Raw genomic sequence first — 22078 nt, forward strand, 5'->3', positions numbered from 1 at the left:
GGTTAATGAAGAAAAAAAATATTTCTAAATGTAGGCAGCGTCCTCTAAGGCAGGCAACTTTCTCGTGCATTTCTTTCCAAGAAAGTGATGTAGCAAATCATTTGGACATTGATGGCTACTACGTATAATCTATTTGCTTTGTGAGGATCAGTGAAGTAAGACTACACATTTTATTTCAGAGAATTATGAAACTTTCGAGTTGGGTGAGGTTTGAAATTAAATTTTATTCTCCCTCATTCCACAGATGAAGAAATCAAGACCCAGAGAAAGCAAGTGACTTGCTCAACACCACACGAGTAGGCACATCAGAGCTGGAAGTGAAATTCAGGTTTCCTCATTCAGTGTTCTCGACCCCAAACCAAGTTGCAATAAGCCCTTCACTTTTTATGTAAGGGTGCTAAATTACCAAAGAAAGGTCATAGTTTGCTTCGTAAAATTCTCTCAATCTCTCTCATTTTCTCCCTCTCCCTCCCTCCTTGTCTCTCTCTCTCTTTTTCTCTCTCTCTTCCCCTCCTCCCCCCCACACTTTCAATAAAATGATAAGCTTAAGGCAAAAGCTATTGACTAAATAGTAAGCTGGATTTCCACTACTAGTGTTACATAGCAAACAGAAAACAATATGCATTCTTTGTTAACTCAGCCCCTAAAAGAGGCCTTTAGACAAAGCCAAGTCGATGACTCCAGATGCTTTGCTCTCTAGTTGTGGGTTTGTTTGATTTTTATACAGAAAACCGTTTAGTGTTTAAACATAAAAGCCTAAGTTGAACAGACCGGAACTCTTTCAAGGACTCAAAATAAATAATTATATTATTATACTTAGTCTTTGGCAAGAAGGACTTTTTTCCAAGATGACATTCATGTCACATTCCATAGTGTGGTTATTCGGAATTTACCTTAGCAACTTACTGTATTTCATTTACTCAAATAGCATTACCCCAGGTGATGAAGAAAAAAAGACAATGCACCTACCACTGTACATCCCTTCTTGTTAGCGCCAGCCAGTTGTGAAAATTTAACCAGGCACTTGTTTTTCTAGGTCTAAATTTTCTCATGTAAACAATGAAAAATCTGGAAGAAATTACCTTGTTAGGCTCTTGCAGCAGCAAAATACCCTGTTCCTTTTGGTTCTCATTTTTATTATTTGCCTCCAAATCTAAATAAGACAACACATGTCCCAGAGACAAAGAGGTCTGGCAAAAGGAAGATATACATAAGCAAAGGAGGCTCCAGGTAAAACCCAAAAGTGCACACAAATCACACATAGGCCTTAGTACACAGATCATATGCATTGAGAGAAAAATGGTCCAAGTGGGAGTTCAGAAGTCTGATGTATCTTGAGAGGTTGGCACAACCATACTCTCAAAATACAGACCTCGGGTTGTAAAAAGCATTAAATAGATCTTTTTCTTTTCTTTTCTTTTTGAGCAAACTACTGTTGTTTATATACTGATCAGTTTTCCTGAATTTACATGAATGATAATTTTGGAATTGGGAGCGTGTTAAAGATGAGTTGGAAGAGCATTGCATTAACTTAGGTCAGCCACACTTTATAACATGCAGGTAGGACATATAACAAAAGAACACTAACCCCAACCTTAACTCTGATGCTGACAATGCCTAAAATGAAATTTTATGCATTAACTTTTATTCCAGGGTTTTGCACTATAATTTCAAAAATGGAATTCCATGGCAAAAGTAATAATTGGCCCCAAAAAATGAGAACAATTTACCTTAAAGCACACAGACATATATGTTTAGAAATCACATTTTTTGATAAAAAACAATAACTTCCTCATAGAATACTAATTATTCTTTGCATTGATTCAAATATGAAACAAAAAAAATTGATAATAAGGTTCTAGAAAACGGGATGATTGCCAATTCAAAATGTGTGAAGAGAAAGCATCCATTTCCCTGAAGGAACATACAGAGTCCTTTCAAGACAAGTTCACTTAAAGAAAACTGTTTTGGACAACACTGCTTCCATTGTAAACTTCTGGCTCTCTTTCATATTAATGTCTTACAGATGCCCTTAGTACCAGTGGGGTATCTATACTGGAAATGCATTCTTTGCCACTTGGCAGAGTATACATAGTAAATAAATATCAGAGTTAAGATTTTAGTGTCGGTTTTTATCTGTAGCTCACTAAAAAGATAGACGTTTAGCTTCAGATTGGATTGTACTAAATAACAACAACAACAAAAAGGATAAGCAGGTCTAAAACAAACAAACAAAAAGGGACGAAACCAAGGGGAGGGAGACCAAATCAAAAATTATTTTTGAAACAGCACAGCAATGGTAGATGAGCAGGTTAGCCGTGATACTAGGTTAAACAAGTAAATAAACATATTAGTATATACATAGATAAAACCAATTATATATATATATATACAGCATATGCACACACACACACAGCATATATATAAATTATATAAATAAATATATAAAACAGCACTGGAAAACAAAAGTGATGCCAATACCAAAGATGTGAGGTAATCATAAAAGATATAGTGTAATTTCTCCAAAGAAGATACACAAACAGCCGGTAGAACAATGAAAAGCTGCTCAAGAGCAATAACTGTTACAATAATGCAAATCAAAACCACAAGGTGCCACGTCATCCCCATCAGGGTGGTAATGTATATACAAAACAAAAACAAAAGCAAAAGAAAAATAACCAGTGTTGGTGAGGATGTGGAAAAACTTGAACATTTGTACCTTGCTGGTGGGAATGTAAAATGGTAGAGCTACTGTGGAAAACAGTATGGTGGTTCCCTAAAAAAATTAAACACAGAATTACCAAAAAAAAAAAAAAAAAAAGATATAATGCAGATAGTATTAAATTCTTAGTGAAACGAGGCCAGAGAACACCATACTGGACAGAAGCAGAGTGGAGATGAGAGTGATTACGATTACAGGGAACTTCAGATGGAGGAGGTCAGGGAACAGCTGTCATCTTGATTAATGGGGACAATGCGTGTAGAGAGACTGGGTTTGTCAGCCAGGTGCCACCTCCTGATATACTGAGCCAGAGAGAGCAGCCAGTACCCACAGGCTCAGACAGGTGAGTGTGGGCTCAGAGACCAAAGAGATGGGGCCATTCATTTTCACAGATAGCTAGAGACACCTCTGAGACCAGCTAGAGTTTCAAACCTCCTTGAAGGATGTCTTCTTCTGCCCCCACCATCACTGGAGAGAAACTCCTGCAATCTGAACCAACTTCACCAATAAAACTAAGAAGCCAAGATAAGGAAGGAATTACGATGTAGGAAGGGGATTTGGGGAGGAAGACTGATGATAGATAAATCATGTATTATTAAGTTTCAATCACTTTGATGTAGCAAATAGCAATAATATAAAAAAGTTATTTTTTGATTGATTGTAATTTAGACCAAAAATTACAGATGATCCCGTTTGGGGAGGTGGTGAGTCACAAGGAAATGAAAAAAAAAAAAGCATGAACATTCTCATTTTGTTTTCCCAGAGTTCATAAATGCTGATGAGCTCTAGTTATCATCAAAAACTAATTGTGCTTAAAGATTCATCTTAATAAATATAAAACTTCTGGTTAAACATAGTGGATGAAATACATATTTTTTTTCTCATTTGAAAGGCTACTAAAATTTGCAAGGAAATTAAGCACACATACACGCACTTTAAACCAATCACAGCAAAGAGAATTGGAGAGGAAATGATAGCAAACGAGGCATATAAAAAAAGAGAAGAAAGGAAACAGTTGGCTATGTGGTGACTTACTCAATAGATCAAAGAAAACTGAATTTTATGCCTGAAGAGAGGGACTGCTGACAGGAAACAAGACAATGTGTGCAGAAGAAACCCAGACTGAGTTAGGAATTTGAGGTTTCTAGTATCTCTAAAGGTAAGAGTGAAGGGTAGAACTGAGGAAAGAAATCTCACAGAAAAGTCTGGGTCAGGGGCGGTCAGACCCCCAAGTGTCCTATTACGATCGCTAGCTAGGTGAATACCTCTAGCCCAAGTGAAGAAGATAAGAGAGGAACAGATTTTGAAGAATCGGAGAAACTCTACATTCCAAGGACATGAGGCCCAGCTGATAGATTAAATGACAGGCTACAAAAAAAACTCTGGGATCCCTCCAACCCTGGCAGGAGGGTTATCATCCCTGTCTCACTCCAGATAAGACACTGGAGAAGTCCTCTCTGAGGAAACCATCCCATCCAAGAGAAAGACCCACTCATGCGGTTGAGTCCAGCTAAAACACATAGGTACATTTTGAGTGTCTGGGTTATCTTCTTTGGTTGAATGATGCCCATGCCCCATCAATTATTCAATACTTTTAATACTACCCTTGGAATCCCCCAGTAGATATTTGTTCTACTCTAAGTTATCAGGAAGACTGACCTCTTGCACAGAATGTCCAATCACCTGTTGAGAGCCTCTTTCTTAAATGTGAATAGCCGGCCATGGGTCACCAGATATTGGAAGGAAGACCCCAACATGAATAGCAAAGACAAAAAAAATAATAATAAATAAAAAGAACTTGGAGGAAGCAAAGGGAATTCAGGGAGCAGAAGAAAACTTCAAAAAGGTTACACTTTGAGAGAAATATAAAAAGATTTTTGTAGCTATGAATGAAACAGGAATAGCATACTATTTTTTAAAAAAGAAACATCAGAAATATAAGAAAAGATTCTTTCTTCCTGAACAGAAAAGTTGTAAGTAAATAGAAAGATTAGGAACATAAAGTAGAAATTAGATCGAAATAATAGAGATGGAAAATAGAATAGAATGGGGGGGAGCCAATTACAGGATCAATCCAAAAGGTCAGAGATCTGAATTAATGTTTCAGGGGGAAAAAAAAACTGAAAGGGAAAAATATCAATAAATTAATATAAGAAAATGTGCCAGAATTGAAAAATTACACAGGTGAAAACCCTCAGAACGACAACAAACACCCCCGAGTAACACTGCAGTGTGTCAAAACATGGGTTTTGCTGCTAAAGATCCCTACTGAACAGAGATAGTCATGAGCTCAGCTGCTTTATGGTAAAGTAATTAGCGATGAGTCTTCCTGCAGTTGAGGATTTAATCAGTCAGGAGACCACATTATGTCAATTTTTCATAAGCGTTGAGTTGGAAAAACTGTTTTCTTGTGGCTCAAGGAAATATTGCTTCTAGATAAGAGGGCTGATATCTTTCATTTTAAGACCAAGTCACTTTTAGAACTCCAAACATCAAATGTTGAAGTCTAAAAACTTATGACTTCCCCCAAAGCAGTTACCCTCTAGCTGGCCCGAATAATGCCTAGAATCTGTTTCTCTAACTATCCAATTTTCATCCAGAATGAGAACCTTATACAAGGCTAGAGGGACACCTTCACCAAGAGCAGCATGATTCTTACCAAACTTTCCTTGAGTACTTGCCATGTGAGCAGACTTACCAGGTTACAGGAAAAGAAAGGTGAGCAAAGCAATTGATTTTGTCTAAAACTTTTTACGTGGAAAATTTCAAATATGTGCAAAAGCAAAAAGAATAATAATAATAAACCCCCACGTACACAGCTTCAACAGTTTTCAACTCATGATCAATCTTATTTATACCCACGTCCAATTCTCCCTGCCCTCAAGCCCAGTGGATTATTTCAAAACAAAACTGAGACATCACATTTCATCTGCAAATATATATTGTATATATTATATATAATATATAATTAGATATGCATATATGTAAAATATGCATACATATGTATTTTAGAAAGGAAAACTTTGTCATAAACATAATGACAATTCATTATCATAACTAAATATAATTAACAGTAAGTCCATGATACTAACTAACCAAATCAGTGCTCACATTTCCCCAACTGCCTTATAGTTTCATTTTCATTTTGCTGATTTGAATCAGAAACTATTTCCCCTTTGGTTACCCCACAGTATGGTATGTACAGAAAAGACAGGATAAATGTTTGATTCTTCCTTTTCATTTATTTATTTATTTCATTTCTTTTCATTTAGCTTTCAAATTTTTGAGTTGTTTACCTAGTGTCCTCCAAAGAGAACGAATGATTTGGGGGTTTGGGGGGATTTTTTTTGGCTCTTGGAGTGTGTGTTTTAGAATCACTGTAGGTTTAAGCATAATGGATGCGTTTTAAGTCATTGAAGTTATTATTTTATTGATGCTCAAGTTGTCCTATCTTTGGCTAAGAAAGCCTTTCCTAGTTGGCTCCAGAGTATTTTAGACATAACCCCAAAAGCAATTGGTAGTGTCCCTGCTTTTCGGTAGGATAAATTATTCCAGGCTCATTGTTGCACATTTCCTGCCCCAGATCTAGAATCAGTTCTCTCCCAAGGAACTCTGGTTCTTTTTAGGAGGGAATAGTATTGGGAGACCACAATCTGGATTTTGAGCCTGGTTAATGAACATGTTCATTTTTACTGAGCTTGACACTGTTTCCAGGTCTTTGCAGTGAGTAGAGCTAGGAGATCTGTTTTTTGTTTTTGTTTTTGTTTTTTGTATTAAAACACATCACAATTTCAGTTGACAATTATAAATTCCATACTACAAGGTTTTTACTTAACATCCTTGATCTTACATTTAAATTGCCTTCTTCCATTCCCCAAATCCTAATTCCCAACACAAGCATAATTTCTTATTTGTTTTATCCCATAGTACATACAACTGTCTCAAAAAAATGAATAAGAAGGAAGGAAGGAAGGAAGGAAGGAAGGAAGGAAGGAAGGAAGGAAGGAAGGAAGGAAGGAAGATAAGCCCAAACAGTAACAATACTATCACCAACAATAAAATTAAGAAAGAGAGTTGACAAATTTTTGACAATTTCTTAGAGTCTATCAATAGATAAATTCCTTTGTCACCTGAAATAATTCCTCTCTGTAATTAGACCAGTAATCTGAGGCTCAGGTTCACTTGTGTCATTTTGCTCTCAATTTTTAGAGGTTGCTTTGTCTTGTGATTAATATTGTTTTATAATCACATTAAATATATACCTGTTTTTTAATCCAAAACAAAAACAGAATATATTCAAAGATATCTAACTTGGAATTCTGTCCCCTCCACCTCATTTCCCCACTCTCCCATAAATAACTTTTTCCTGAGAGTTTTTTTTTTAAATATAACCAAATTTATATTCAGATGACCTTCTCAGATAAATAGCAGGATGCCATAAACTCTTCTTTCCTCCACGATTTTTTTTTAACTTAACAAATTCTGGAGATCATTCCATAAACTTATTAATTTTTTGGAAAATATGTTTTTGTAGCCCAGGTGAGAAATTTGGCTTTAAAACGGGACTATTAGTAAGCAGCTGGTGGCAAAAGAAAGATTTAATCCTAATGTATTTAAAAAAAAAAAAAAATCCAGATTGGAGCTTTGTAGTAAACCTTCATAAAATGACTCACCAAATTCACAGCATCGTGCTAGGAAAAATCAGAGTAGGTGGCTTTGCTTCTGAGAGGCATACACAGTGTGCAATTTTACCCTGCACAAGGCTTTAGCTACTACAATTTTCTTTTCCTTTGCCTTTTTGAAAAGTAATGTTCCTTCCTATTTTAGCAGCACTATTTGCATTCCTATTATTCACTCTGAACTGGGATTTGCATTTTTATCTTTCCTTTGTTAGTTGTTTTCATTCCAGCACTTCTCTTCCTGCTCTTTGCCTTCAGTCTATCTTGCCCTTAAATGGAGGCCTCATGCTGCGGGAACGGAGCCATGATATTCCTTGCCATCATGCCAGGCCTTGTCCCAATTTAATGATAGAAGTTCCCTTGAACTATCGCCAACAAAGCTAGGACATCCCACACACATTTGCTATGGAAACACCTTCATGACTAATGGTCTCTCAAATTAAGGCATTTTAAAATTGAAGATGGAAGTGGCTTTCATTTAAAAAAAAAATAGATATTCTGCAGCTGTGGAAAAAAAATAGCAATTCTCTACAAGTTGTGAGTTGCCATGTCAATATACCTAGCTTGTCTGAGAGGTAGATTCCTACAACCCCAATCCCAAGGTACGTACGTAATAAGAAAGCAAGAATTTACGCATACTCATCCCTGTCTTCCAGCGAGCAGCCGCTGTTTTCTTCTGCTGGGTGCTTCTAAATTCAGATGTTGGGCTCGTGCCAGGTTCTTTTCCTTAGAACAGACGTAGAGACAGTTAAGAGCCTGTATGATTTGGATGCTGCCAACACCACATCGTGTTCCCTTACTTTCCCCTCTCATGTCATAATAGCAAATTACATAGACTTCTACGGACCCACCAGGCCATTTTGCCTTTGTTCAACCTATCGCCTTTGCTCAGTAAATGATGCTTAATTAAATGATCGAATGAGTAAATGAGCACAGGATGTGCTCTCCTAGGTGGGAAAAAGGGGCTATGCTACCACCTATATGCATGTTACATTGAGTGTCTGTGTTTAGATCTCCTCTCTTTCATGTCTCTGTTTGAAAGGAATGGGGTTCTAATAAATATCTTTGATTTCTGACTTTGAAGAATAGCATAAAAATGGTGGACACTATAGACAGAGGCAAGATTTGTGTTTTCACTTGGAAGAGGCCTAGTGGGCTTTGCCACTCTCTGTTCAAACCAGTCTTCGAAAGTCCTCAGAGAACCATACCAAGAATCCCCTTCAGCCCACACGGGGTCTTCCTGTAGAATGCCTCTTTGCCACCTGCCATCCTGGTCTTGCTTCTGCCACGTCCTGCTAATCTCCACCTTCTGTCCCTGCATTTTGCCCCTAATCGAAGGCTGACCTGTCCCTGCCAGTCATGTCTACAGATCTCAGATAGTGAGTTGCTACTCTGATGAATTTGTCCTAATTAAGGAAGACCAGAGGGGTGGTTCCCTGGTTGATGATAAGAATCACCTAGATAAAATTATAGATGACCAGGGCTTGCTCTTGTGCGTTTTTAGTTGGTAGGTGTGGGTTTGATAGAGGATCTGTCTAACCTTTTGAAAACACCTTCGTGATTCCAGGGCCAAGGCACGTTGTAAAACTGCCGGATAAGAAGCACAATCCCAGGATGCACATTTTCTCTCTAAGGAAAGCCATTCAAAACACCCCCCCCCCCACAACCGCTGCTGTTGTTTGTCTCCTGGATGGCAACTCAGTGGCGAAGACAGAAGAGAAGCACCTTTCTTGTAGTCGAGCAACAGAAGTCACTGCTATTTTCGTTGTGCCTTCAGAATCCCAAGTGCAATGAACTAATTTGGGGTCAGCTCCCTGACCACAGAAGTGACATGTTATTTTTTATTCCATGTGTGTTTTTGTTGTAGGTGTGATCTTTAGACACAAATTCACTGGAAGCTGATAAACATATCGTACAAAAAAGGCATCTCTCAGCCCTCCAGGCCCCTCCGGAAGGGGTGGATCAGAAGTCATCGTTCCCAGTCCCTAGCACTGCGGATGACTTCACTTACACTGTTTTTCCTCAGTATCAGGTTACCATCACACCTTTCCCCACAGCTACCCTTCCTTCCCTGACCATAGCCGCAAGGTTCCAGAGCAGAATGCTCCGATGTGAAACAAATGACTTTTTTTTTTTGAGACTTTTTTCCCCCACTCACTAATACCCTCTGGGCTTCCAGTAAATTTATGTTTGCCAAATATCCCAAAGGAATTAAAGACCTAATTTTAGAGCCCAGGGAAAGTGCATTCTCAAAGCAACTGGGAGTACCCATCCTTAACCGTAAGAGTGACAAAGGGGGAGCAGGAGTGGCCCATTTCCGCAGTCTTACAGGACAGTATCTTTACGAAAAATGAATTCAGCTGTTAAGAGCCTGTGGAGGGGCTGCTATCTACCACATCACAGGCAGCAGAGAAGAACAGGATGTTATGAGTACAGCGTGAACCTCAGAGCTAGAGTCCAAACCGGGCTCGGGGCTTCCCAGGCCTGTGTTTACCTTGTTTTCTTCAAACTCTAAGAAAGAACTCTCCTGAGAATGGAGCGACGCAGAACTGATAAATCTCCTTGTTTTTATTTTATTCATGAAAACAGAGCCCACTCTGGTTTATAACAACATATCACCAAAGTAGCCTGTGGCTCCTTCTTGATTCTTTTTTTTTCTTTAAAGATTTTACTCATTTATTTGTCTGCGAGAGAGAGAGAGAGAGAGAGAGAGAGAGAGCAGGAGCAGAGAGGGGAGGTGGGGGAGCAGGTGGGGGAGAAGGAGACTCCCCACCCGAGCAAGGAGCCTGAAGTGGGATTTGATCCCGGGACTCCGGGATCATGACCAGAGCCAAAGGCAGACGCTTAACCAACTGAGCCACCCAGGCGCCCCTCCTCCTTGATTCTTAAAGGACCCCTGGTTTTTCTCCAGGTCCACTGGCTTGCAGCCGAAGCAAGCCCCAGAGAAGTTGCAGTGTCCGGACCAGGTCAGCTCGTCTTCCCCAGACTCTTCGACTATAAAATATACACGGTTGAGCTTCTTCCGTTCAACACTGCTGGGTTGTCAGAAAACAAAACAAAATAATAACAGGGGGAGCACTGACAAGGAAACTGAAAGTGAAAAAAGTTTAACCTCTAAATTTGGCCATGCTTCCTAAATACTCACTTATTATCCTCAGTGTATCCCTCTGTAAGTTGTAGTTAAAAATGAACCATCCACCAGCTGTCAGGCCTAACTTTCTTCAAGTATCACTGCTCCATTGGTAGTAAGCTAATTAAGAGCATAGGGTTTTAGGTATATCTGGGTTTGAATATAGATTTATTATACTTGCTGAGGGATCTTATGCAGGTTACTTACCCTTTCTGAGTCTCAGTTTCCTTTCTTAAAAAGAACGAATGTAAGAATTATTATTTTAAAAAAAATTTTTTAAGATTTTATTTTTATTTTATTCATGAGAAACAGAGAGGGAGAGAGAGAGAAGTGGGGGAGAAGCAGGCTCCACGTGGAGCAGGCAGCCCGAGGTGGGACTCGAATCTAGGACCCTGGGATCATAACCTGAGCTGAAGGCAGACACTTAATCAACTGAGCCATCCAGGTGCCCCAAAAAGAACTAATGTAGGAATTAAATAAGAGAATGCACATACAGGATTTACACAGGGTCTGTGACTTCACAAGGGCTCAGTAAGTGTTATTCTTAAACCAGTATATCAGTCAGGACCCAGTTGGTTGTAAGTGAAACAAACCCAACCCAAACTGGCTTAAACAAACAAAGAAAATGATTGTCCCACACAGTTGAAAACTCCAGCGACAAGTTTGGTTCTGGCATCTGTGAATCTGGGGGCTCAGCTGAAGCCTCAGGACTTGATGATGCCCAAGCCCAACCCCCTTCTGCCTTCTCCCCTCTTGGGGTTCTGCTGTGCTGTTTGCTTTCATTCTTCCGCAGGCTCCCTCCACAACAATTACAGGCTTACGTTCTTCCAGCTGAGAAATCTTGGTTGGAGAAATCTCTATCAAGGGCTCCCTCTTTGTATCTCATTGATGGGATCTTTATGCCCATTATGGGACCACTCCCTGTGGCCTCAGAGAGAGAGAACACTCCAAATTGAGCAGGTCTGAATCACGTGTTCATCCTGGAGCTGCAGGGTGATGCCTGCCTCGCAGAAGCCATGGCAACTGAGAGTGGGAGAAGGGGCTTCCCCACACAGAGATGAAGGTGACTGTTACCCAAGAAAGGGGGCGTGGATGCTGAGTAGATATCTCTGCAGCCCCCTAATGAATTTCTCTTTCCTTAAAGACACTTGCCAATGAATAGAAGATAGGCAAACTTTGGGGTGCCTGGGTGGCTCAGTCCGTTAAGTGTCTGCCTTCCAGCCTTTAGCTCAGGTCATGATCTCAGGGTCCTGGGATCCAGCCCTGTGTCAGACTCCCTGCTCAGCGGGGAATCTGCTTCTCCCTCTCCTCTGCCCCTCTCCCCCTCTGTGCTCCTTCATTCTTTCAGTCTTTAACAAAATAAAAGATATGCAAACTTCACCTTCTAATTGAGACAGCGAGGTCTGCAAAGGTAGAACAAGTTCTCCCAGATGCCTCCTAAGGTGAAAGAAATAGGAATGTCAGACTCATAATCTCTCAAGACATTGAACTGACAGAGGTACCCTACAGGCCATTCCAGAGAGGAAACGCTGTTGATGTGAAGCTAAAGTTTACCTAGGGACTGGCTTTTCTTGGTCACCATGTGTGATCCTGGCATTTTTTTAATCGGCTCTGATTCATTTAAATCTTAAAATGTTTTATCTGTGTACTTCATGTTAAAGAAGTTTGTCAATATAGTACCTCTTTATTTGGCCCTAATTAAATCTCACTCAGAAATAGTGTCCCTTCCTCCCAGCATTCCTTCATCCTAGTATTTCATCATGTACTAAACAAAGAGGTGTGCTAAAAATGTCCTTGGGGTCCTAACACACTTGCCAAAACTGATTACAGCTTTTTTTTTAATTTAAACAAACTTGGATGACATATTTCTTCTTATAAACGAAATTTGTATATAGTTATAGAAAAAGTTGGAAGATACAAATAAGCACAGAGAGAGACTATAATATCATCCCTCAGAGAAGCTATTGTCAGCATGTTCAAGTTCAGTTACCTATGATGGGGATCCAAATGCGCTACCCCAAAATATGGCATCCTGGCAAATTGAATATTTCAAGCTGAAGAAATCTGAGAAAACAGCAGAAGCAGGAGAGTCACTCTGACTTTTTGCCCTGCACCCTTTTTTTCCCCTGAAACAGGCCATAAAATCCTCATGTGAGAGGTGCCCTCCCTACACCCAGAGGAAAGGAGTACCTTATCTCAGGAGACAAAGGGGACACCAAGAAAAATCCAAACAAACAGGCCTTGCAACGTTTTCCCCAGTTTACTACACCTACCTCATACTTCTTAACTTATCCTACTACTCTGCAAATATGCACTCTTCACCAAACTTAGCATAAAATACTCGGTCTAATTGTTTCTTTGGCTGTTCATTTCCTTTAGAAGTCACTCATGCCACGTAAAACTTACATTAAATAAATGTATGTACTTTTCCCCTGGTAATCTGTCTACGTCAATTTAATTTTCAGACCCAGCCAAGGATCTTAAGAGAGTCAAGAAAAACTTTGTCCTTCCCAAACAAACAAAACAAACAACAAAAAATGTTAAACAAAAATGAGATTTTAGTCTTTTAGAACCTGCTCCTTCCACTATTCCCTACACCAGAACTGTTAAATATTATTTCTACTGTTTATTGTATTAAGTGTCCTTCACCTTTGAATGGGAGACAAGTTTATGTTGAAATCTCCTGATATTGCATGAAAAGGTTGAGCCTGTAAGTATTTTTCTGGGGGGATGGCTGCTAGCTTCCATCAAGCTCTTCAGGATATCTACAATCTAAAATAAGAAACCCATTGTTTTATACCCTCATTTTAAATGGTGGGAATAGATATATGTGGCAGAGAAAGAGACAATCTACTTGTAAGCAGATATCATGATTCATTTAACCAAATCCTTCTTATTGGACAGGTAGGTCCATTCCAGGTTTTGGCTGTTACAAATGATACCCAATCAATGTAACTGTTGCTTTCAAGTTTAACCACATAACTATTTCCCCATGATGCTGCAGGATATGAAGTTGCTGAGAATTTTTAAAGTGTGGAGTAACCCAGACTGACAAATTGCCAAGCCCTTGGAAGGTAGCTTTTCGCCCAGTAGAACCCTTATTATTCAGGCACTACAGCTTAAGGCCCTGGAACTGTTCAGTGAGAGAGCCCATCTCCTAGAGGCACCAGCTAGCTGTGGGGGGAAGGAGCATCACTTCCTGCCTTTGTCTGGGGTTCTGACTGACAGAGACCTGCCCCTCACTCTGGGGCCCAGTTGCAGCGAGTGCCTCTTGCTTACATTTTTGCAAGGACATGTGGGCAAGCCCGGGCTGATCCCCACAGCACACTGCACCTTGGTCACCGACTGAGCGCCTGGTGGTTCCCTTTGGGGAATTAGGATGATCTGAGCATTGGGGGCCTGCCAGTGGGAAATTCACACAGCTGAAAGCAACAGGTCTCCTTCTAGCAGTTTCAATAGGGTGGAGGAGGGAGGGGAAAGGCAAGTAAATAAGCAAGGAGGTGGCCATCAATAAGGGGTTCCAGTGAGTCGGGTTCATATGTCTGAAGAGATTCAAACCCGTGTTTTAACATCCAGGAACTGGAAGTTAGTAGGGAAGCAAGGCTGTTCTCTGAATTCAGATATATTTTCTTCCCGGGGTCTTATTAAGGTATTTACTAAAATAGCTTTAATCATCTGAAAGTAAATATTGATTGGGTCTGTGTGTGTTTATAAAAATGTATCTGGTCTGGGAGATGTCAGGCAATCTAGATCATCACAGAGGCCAACAAAATCAGAGGGTGCCAACCTCCACATTTTCAAGGACTGACAATACTCTTGCCAATGTTAGGGTCATGTGCAAAGCAGGTACAGGGCTGTGTTCAGCACCAAAGTCCCCCCAAAGCGGCAGAACACAACTACCAAAGGTGTTATTGGTAATTTATCATCTGGAGCTGAGCTCATAAGAATTTGCCTTTTTAAAAATTGTGGGTAAGTTTAATTTGGACTTTTGAATGACCTTCTCATGATTTCAGTTTTTCCCATGGGGAAACTCCAGCACCATCCCATGTCAGAAGCCACCTCCAAATGCATGAAATATGAGGGATGACCCTCCCTTCCCTCAGGTCTGATATTTCCCGGGCGAGGACTTTGGCTCAAACGCCCCTGCCGTCAAGTTGCTCCAGATTGCAATCTCTCTAGCAAATAGTGATGTAAAGGTTTTTGCAAAAGCCTCTCCAGCAGCACACCTACCCTAACCTTCCTAATAGCACTTTTCTTAGAAGCCCAGCATGTGTTATCACGCCTTGGCAGATGGAGAAACGAAAACACAAAAAGATTAAACAGCCTATCTAAGATGACCTAGCAAGTCATCCACCAAGCGCGTGACTCCTGACAATGTGTGACACACAAATGCTCTGATAACTCGACCTCACCCTTGTTTCTGTGCAGAAAAATACAGGGAGTAGTTTACTGGCCCCAAAGACCTCACAGTGCTTTGAAGATGGCAAATTCAATCCGACCCTAATTATCTAGATCCAAATCAGGCCTGACAGAGTCTTCATTAGATCTAAAAATCCTGCCCCTGTTGGAACTCTGGGTCCACCGACTTGCTCATGTCACCATAAATTGGCTGTTCTAGAGTCAGGAAGGGTTCTCAACAAAGTGTTTACAGATGATGGTCATCATGTATGAAATAAAAAAGTGGTTTTATTAGAAAACATGAATAATTATAACAAAACAGTGCAGCAGTGGCAAGATCTCATCAAAGAAACAGTCTCTAGAATGGCCTAGACATGGGCAAAAGATAACCCAGTTATTTAAACAAACTAACCCCCCAAAAAAGAAAATCATGAAGATATTATCCCAATCCCATCATGGAAACTAATGCAAACTTCTCTTTTGAAGCCGAATTTCATGTTTGCTAAGTTGCATTTCATATTATTTTATGTCCCAGGTCAGAAAATGACACCCTCCATACTGAAAGAATTCCTCTAACCCCGGACAAGCCATTTTCTTTTCTTTTTTTTTTTTCCACAATGGAATCAAACTCTGTCACTTTTTTCAAATGTGGTGCCAGTGAGACCAGCCCTTCAGATAAGCAGAGTCAATGGCCATTAAGTTAATGTGACTTCAGGGGAGCCAAAAAGCCTGCCTGCCAAGCGGCCGAGGGCTCCCACCATTAAAGTCACTCGGATGAATGGAGCATTGCATTTCCAAAAATGCTCCTGTCACAGATACTAACGTAGGCTAGAGCCGTGCCCGGGCCATCAGAGCCACTCGATGCTTACTGAATGAATAAAAGGACAATTGTTACCCAAGAAGTATAATAAGCTGTGATTACATTGGTTAGAGTCTATGCCAAAAATATAAAAGTATCTGGAACATATTAACTCATTTGCTCCCTCTGTACGTGGTTGCAAAGTCCGTCTTCAGATTGTCCATCTGCTAACCAGCCCTGGCTAGTGTTTAAAGAAATAGGACATTGGAAAGGAAAGCGGGCAGCTGAGGCAGCGGACTGTGGGGTCAGGGGCTGGAAGGATGCTGAGCTCTGGTACAAGGAGAGGAAACCCAGTAGGTAAGCTCAGAGTACCTCCAGTCGGTATAGATCCCTGTGCGTAAGAGATAGAGCCGTGCATTTGCATTTATATTCCTGATTAAATTGACGAAGTCCTGGCCCTCTCCTGCCTCAGTGGCTCAACAGAAGAAATGGAGAATCGTGGTATTTGTCTCATGTCGCTGAGGAAAGGAGTTAGATGAATTCCTCCCCAAAGAGAGTTTGGAACGGTGTCAAGCAGATAAAAAGTATGATTATTGTTATTTTGTGTATGTGTGTGTGTGTGTGTGTGTGTTCCCCACATTTTTCTAGTACAACATTGATAACCAGTTTTCAGTTAAAAACGAAATCTACTGACACGTGGATATTTGCCTTACTTGATTCTTTCACAGGGTGGAATACAACCATGACTGGTGGCAAAGGTGATGGGGACGCTGGACGTCAGGCTCTGCGTTCCCTCTGAACGGGTCTGAGTGATAAATCCGTGCCCCAACCACGATGAAGGTCACCTCAAAAGCTTATGAAAAGCCTTATGCTTAGGCTTGTAGCATAGGGTGAGACACAGCCCTGGAATTAGCAGTGCTCATTTCCCGGGCTGCTCTGGGCACCCATCTAGAATCATGAACTGTGACCCACCTCAATGCCCTCAGTGGCCCTTGAAGGCAAGAGATTAACATGCCTGTTTTATTTCCAAATCAGTAAAATGGATGGGCTCTTTCCAACTCTGGGGAAATGCAGAAGGAGGAAGGGGGCGATAAGCAAAGGAAACAAGTTTGGGTTTTTTCCCCCTCCGAATTGTAGAGTCAGTGTCCTGCGTAAAATGTTATTATTTCCTTATTATTCTTATGCAAGCTTCCCTCATCTAGTGTGTCCAGCTTTGAAAACGCAAAATGATTCTTTGCATCATAACGTCTGTAAAGGAAATAGACACCTATATGTCTACAAGATATTGAGGGTGGGCGATCTATTCTAACCCTACAACTTCTACAAATACACCACATATAAGTCGCATCACTGTCTCAGCAGCTGTGGGCCCGGGTGTCTGTACGGTAGAGATAGAGAATTGCCTGGTGCGTTCCAACTCCTCGGTAGTGTCCCCAAGTTAAGGAAATGGCAGTGCCCTGTAATAGTGACAGCAGAGAGATGTCTGCTCATTGATATGCAAATGACAATAGCAGGCATTCTGCTGTGTTTAAGGAATCCCGTGACTGGTTTGACCACAAGCAGGTTATTAAAGTGAAACAAGGCTATTTTGTCCATTATGAGAAGCACTGCCCTGTCCCAGTGAGTGGCACATTCAGGGCTATTTACATTTCAATGACAACCAACAATAAATCAATATAAATACTCCTTCAAATCCATTTTCTTTCTCAAAGAACAATAGCTGTTCAAAATCACAGGGTTAAACAAGAATCTGAATCAAGCAGCAATCATAAAAAATCCAGCATCTGGCCAATCCTATGTCTGTCAAATCATTCATAAGTAAAGACCCTCAAAGTGCTGGAGTAAAGAGAAATCTCCACGTGCAGTCCTAGAAATTGAGGTCCATCTCTAAATAATAACAATAATAGCGAGTACCTCCATGTGTCATGTAATATGTTTATATGTATTTACTATGTGATGGAAAATACTGTATGCCAGTCCGTATTATTGAAATGGGTGCATTGCATGCATTACATCAATTAATCCCTGCAGTGACCCTGGGAGGTGCGTACCATTATAACCCTCATTTTACAGATAAACTGAGGCTGAAAGAGGTTCTGTAAATTGTCCAAGACCAGAAACCCAGTATGTGGAAGATCCAGGTTTCTGATCTTACCTACATTGGAGTGGGGCTCTTAACAACCATCCTCCCCAAAGATGCAGGGATGGAATTGGATGACAGCTAGTAAAATATCCTGGGGACTTAGAATATTTTGCCCAAGTTTGACCAGAGGTTAAAAGCTGTAGTTCAGTCTGTGAGAATACTAATAACTTTGATTTAAAAATCATTGGGAATGAACCACTTATCTATAATAAATTCTATCATTCATTCAGTTTTACATCCAACAAATAATTATTGAGTCATCAATAAGTGTGAGGTGCATGCTAGAACCTGAGGCTAGAGCAGTGAACCAGACAGATAGAGCCCTGACTTCATTTAATTTACAGTCCTCTGGGGGAGAGAGATACTTAAAAATCATCTTTCATTACAATTGTGACAAGTATGCAGAAGGAAAAGGCCTCAGTGCAAGGAAAACAGATAAAAGGAAAACGCAGCCTAGTCTGGGAAAGTCAGAAAAAGCCTCTCTGAAGAGGGAACAGTTAAGAGGCTTGGAGACTAGATAAGAGTAAGCCAGATATAGGAAGATCAGTGCAGGGAAGGAGCAGGGGTATCAGGATGCTTTAAGCTGCCTGCAAGTCAAATAAAACCCACTGCAAATTTGCTTAAAACACTAAAAGTTATTTATTGGTATAGCTTCAGGCACAGTTTGATCAAGATCTGGTTTTCATTTCTCTAAGAGTCTCACTGTCCTACCAAATTTTACATGTTCATTTTAGTCACTTAGTTTCTGTCATGACAATGTCTACCAATGACAGTTTATTTGCTCATAGTCACAGAAAGAGTTCTCTTCTTTATGCTGATTAGGCAACCCCAAATCAATCCTTCTAACTAGTGGATGCCTCTGTCTGACTTAAGTCTTGGTTATCCACACCGATCATTTTGGTAAGGAGAATGGGATTTGTGTAACCTTGGACCTTAGGGGTGGGTCCATTCCATCCAAATCATATGACCACTAAACATAGGTGGGCTAAACATGGAGGAGGCAGCAACAATTTCAATTCTAGACAGAGAGCTATTCTAATCAAAGATAGAAACAGGTGTGGAGAACCTCAGTTGGTTAGATTAGATGTTGGAGGATCTAAGTCCCATGGGAAAAATGAAGAGGAGATTGGCGTGAGGGAGACAATGTTGTAGAGGTCAGGTGGGGCCTTGAGGGCCATGTTGAAAATTTGAGGTCTGTTCCAAAGGTTAATGGAGAGTTTCTGTTTTTTGTGATGATCAAACTTACATATTAAAAACATTCTTGTACAGGAGAAAGATTTCATCAAAAATATGTGTGTATATATCTGATACATCCATGTATATACATAGACTATGTCTGAAAAATATACAATACACCAGTAAATGTGGTTGCTTATAGGAAGAGGTCCTTGGAAACCAGAGAGCTGACCAAATACAGAAACTTTTCACTGCATGCACTGTTGAGCTTGTCTTTTTTTTTTTTTAAACCTATTCTTACCTTGTTCTTAGATTTAAAAAATACCAAGTTAATTGTTTCCAGTGAAAGCTCTGTCCACTGTATGGAGAGAAAAATCAGAGGCGGGGAAGAGGGCCGGGAGATGAGACAGGCGTGGTAGTTGCCTGGTTTCTGATGGGACAGGAACAGGTCACCTGCGGCTGAAGTTCCCGCCCTTCTCCACTGCATAGCTAAGCCTTCTGGCCCCACAGAAGGCTCACAGGCGTAGGACAGAGTGAAACGGCTGCCAAGCATGAGATGCAATAGGAGAGGAGGCTTGAGAAAGAGCCAGAAGCCACAGAATGGTTATAAGATAGATGATGGGAGCCTGGGGAAAGGGAGCAAGTTTACATTTGTGCAGAGGCACAAACTTATTTGACTTACCTGAGCTACTGATATCCCCAGCTGTATAGTTATACAGACGTGACACTTCTGAAAATGAGACTCTGCATCTGAGTCGAACTCCTGGGATTCCAGGTTGTAGAACGGGAGCCTGGAAACCTCTCTAGGAGGCAGCCCACATCCAGCTAGAAAATGGGAAGCTGCAGCCGACTCCCACCCTGCAGCCTGACTTCACATCCGTGCTGGGTCAAGTTGAACCGAATAGAATGCAATGTGTCCACCTTGCTGGCACAAGTAAGTAATGAAATGATTATCAACGGGACAAATGAACATCAGCAGCAATTTTAGTGATAGCTGCATACAATTAGCAAAATATTAGTAAAATGTAAAATGGATTTTGAGAGAACACAAACATTCAATCCATGGCAACAGGGAACTCTTTGTATCATGCTTCTCTCTCACTGTGTTTAATCCCTCCCATGTCACAATTCACATCCTCTGTAAAGTCCCATTCTTACCCTTTACGTTGGTTGTAATCATACCTTTGAACCTCTCATCATTTTGTGATACTCCCCTAATCTCATTTATGGGTACACTACAGCACAGCCGTAACGAGTGAGCCATCTGGAAAATCGAGTTTATACTTTTGGTCTCCCATTTACTGCCTTTACAAGCTGTGTGACCTTGGACAGTTTACTTAACATTCCTGTCAATTCACTTCTTCATCTGTAAAATGGGGACAGTCATGTCATGTACTTTACAGTGTGGTTGTGAGGAATGAATGGGTTAATATGGATGTGATGTAATATGTATTATTATATATATAATTATATGTATTATATATATATTATATGTATATATTAGCATATATACACACCTATCAGTTTGGGGCACATTATAAGCTCTAGGTGGGAATTGGTTATTGTTACTATTACAACTATGCATACTAGTTACTGGTATATTTGTCATATCTTTTATTTAGATTGTATCTCAAATTATCTGATAGACTTAGATTCTTTTTGTAACATAATTGGTCATCTAATATACCATGTGACAAACTACCCCAAAACTTACCAGTTTAAAACAACATGTATTATCTCACAGTTCTTTTTTTCAAAGATTTTATGTATTCATTTCTTTGAGAGAGAGAGAGCACAAGCAGGAGGAGCAGCAGAGGGGGAGGGAGAAGCTAACTCCCCACGGAGCAGGGAGCCCAATGTGGGGCTGGACCCCAGGACTCTGGGATCATGCCCTGAGCTGAAGGCAGATGTTTCACCAACTGAGCCCCTCAAGCGCCCCTGCCTCAGTTTCTGTGAGTCAGAAATCTGGGTATGGCTCAGAGTCCCCCAGGAGGCTACAGCTGAAGTGTTCACCAGGGCAGCAGTCATCTGAAGGCTCAACGAGGGAAGGAGCCACTCCCGAGCTCAGTGGTACAACTGCGGGAGCCACAAGTCTCCACTGGATGCTGTCTGGAGACATCACTTCTGTGCTGTGTGGGTCTCTCCATTGGGAGCTCGGAACACAGCAGCTGGCTTCCCCCAGAGCAAGGGCTCTGAAAGAGAGAGAGAACAGAATCACAGGTTTTAGCAACCTAATCTCAGAAGTGACAACCCATCACTCCTGCTATTTTCTGCCTGTTAGAAGTGAGTAAGGAAGGGGTTACACGAGGACGTGAATACGAGGAGGTGGCGGTCTCGGGACCCCATCTCAGAGGCTGCCTCCCACACATAGTAAGAAAGAGGAAAATGGGCATTTGGGGAATGTGCCAAATTTACTGGATAACCCTTGTCGTTCTGAAAGACCATCACTAACAGACTGAGCCCAAGAACTGCACAGGTCAATTACGTCTAAGAGAATATTATTTCATAAACCCTGGCCGATCCCCACTTTTGTGTCAGACACTGTGTCTGAAAAGGAAGGATACTAAAGTTTTAAAAAATAAACTTTAAAGCTGCATAGGATCTGGCCCAACTTTCTCACTGAACAAATAAGGAATTTTAGGCCCAGAGCAGACAGACTAGTTGTCCCGAGTCACACCGTAACACAACCACTGCCAGGACCCAAATCTCCCGATCGGGCACTTTCTCCTCTAATGGCAATACGGGAGTTCCCTGCTGCTTCGTCCTGTGCAGCCATCCCCCGCCTTCTGTGACTTGAAGAAAGACTATAAAAAAGAACTGAATCAATGGGACATTCGTTATCTTTAAATGCATGTAGTTTTTTTTTTTTAAGATTTTATTTATTTGTCAGAGAGAGAGAGAAAGAGAGAGTGTGAGCACACAAGTAGGGGGAGAGGCAGACAGAGGGAGAAGCAGGCTCCCTGTGGAGCAGGGAGCCCGGTTTCAGGACTTGATCCCAGGACTCCGGCATCATGACCTGAGCCGAAGGCAG

General features: G+C 40.9%; 1 long non-coding RNA gene across 2 annotated transcripts in view; it reads right to left on the minus strand.

Moving 5' to 3' along the window:
* Positions 1-8044: 8044 nt before the first annotated feature.
* LOC148163802 (uncharacterized) overlaps positions 8045-22078 on the minus strand; it is a 34922-nt gene continuing 20888 nt past the window's right edge. For both annotated transcript variants that reach the window (XR_015768730.1, XR_015768731.1), the window contains exons 2-4: positions 20762-21239; positions 19730-19972; positions 8045-8127 (exon numbers count right to left, since the gene is read on the minus strand). This is a non-coding gene — a long non-coding RNA (uncharacterized LOC148163802). The remainder of the gene's footprint in view (positions 8128-19729; positions 19973-20761; positions 21240-22078) is intronic.

Source organism: Eumetopias jubatus, unplaced genomic scaffold (assembly GCF_037043125.1).
Source record: "Eumetopias jubatus isolate StellerSeaLion01/CBP00866 unplaced genomic scaffold, mEumJub1_p1.0 scaffold_8, whole genome shotgun sequence".
NCBI lineage: Eukaryota > Metazoa > Chordata > Mammalia > Carnivora > Otariidae > Eumetopias > Eumetopias jubatus.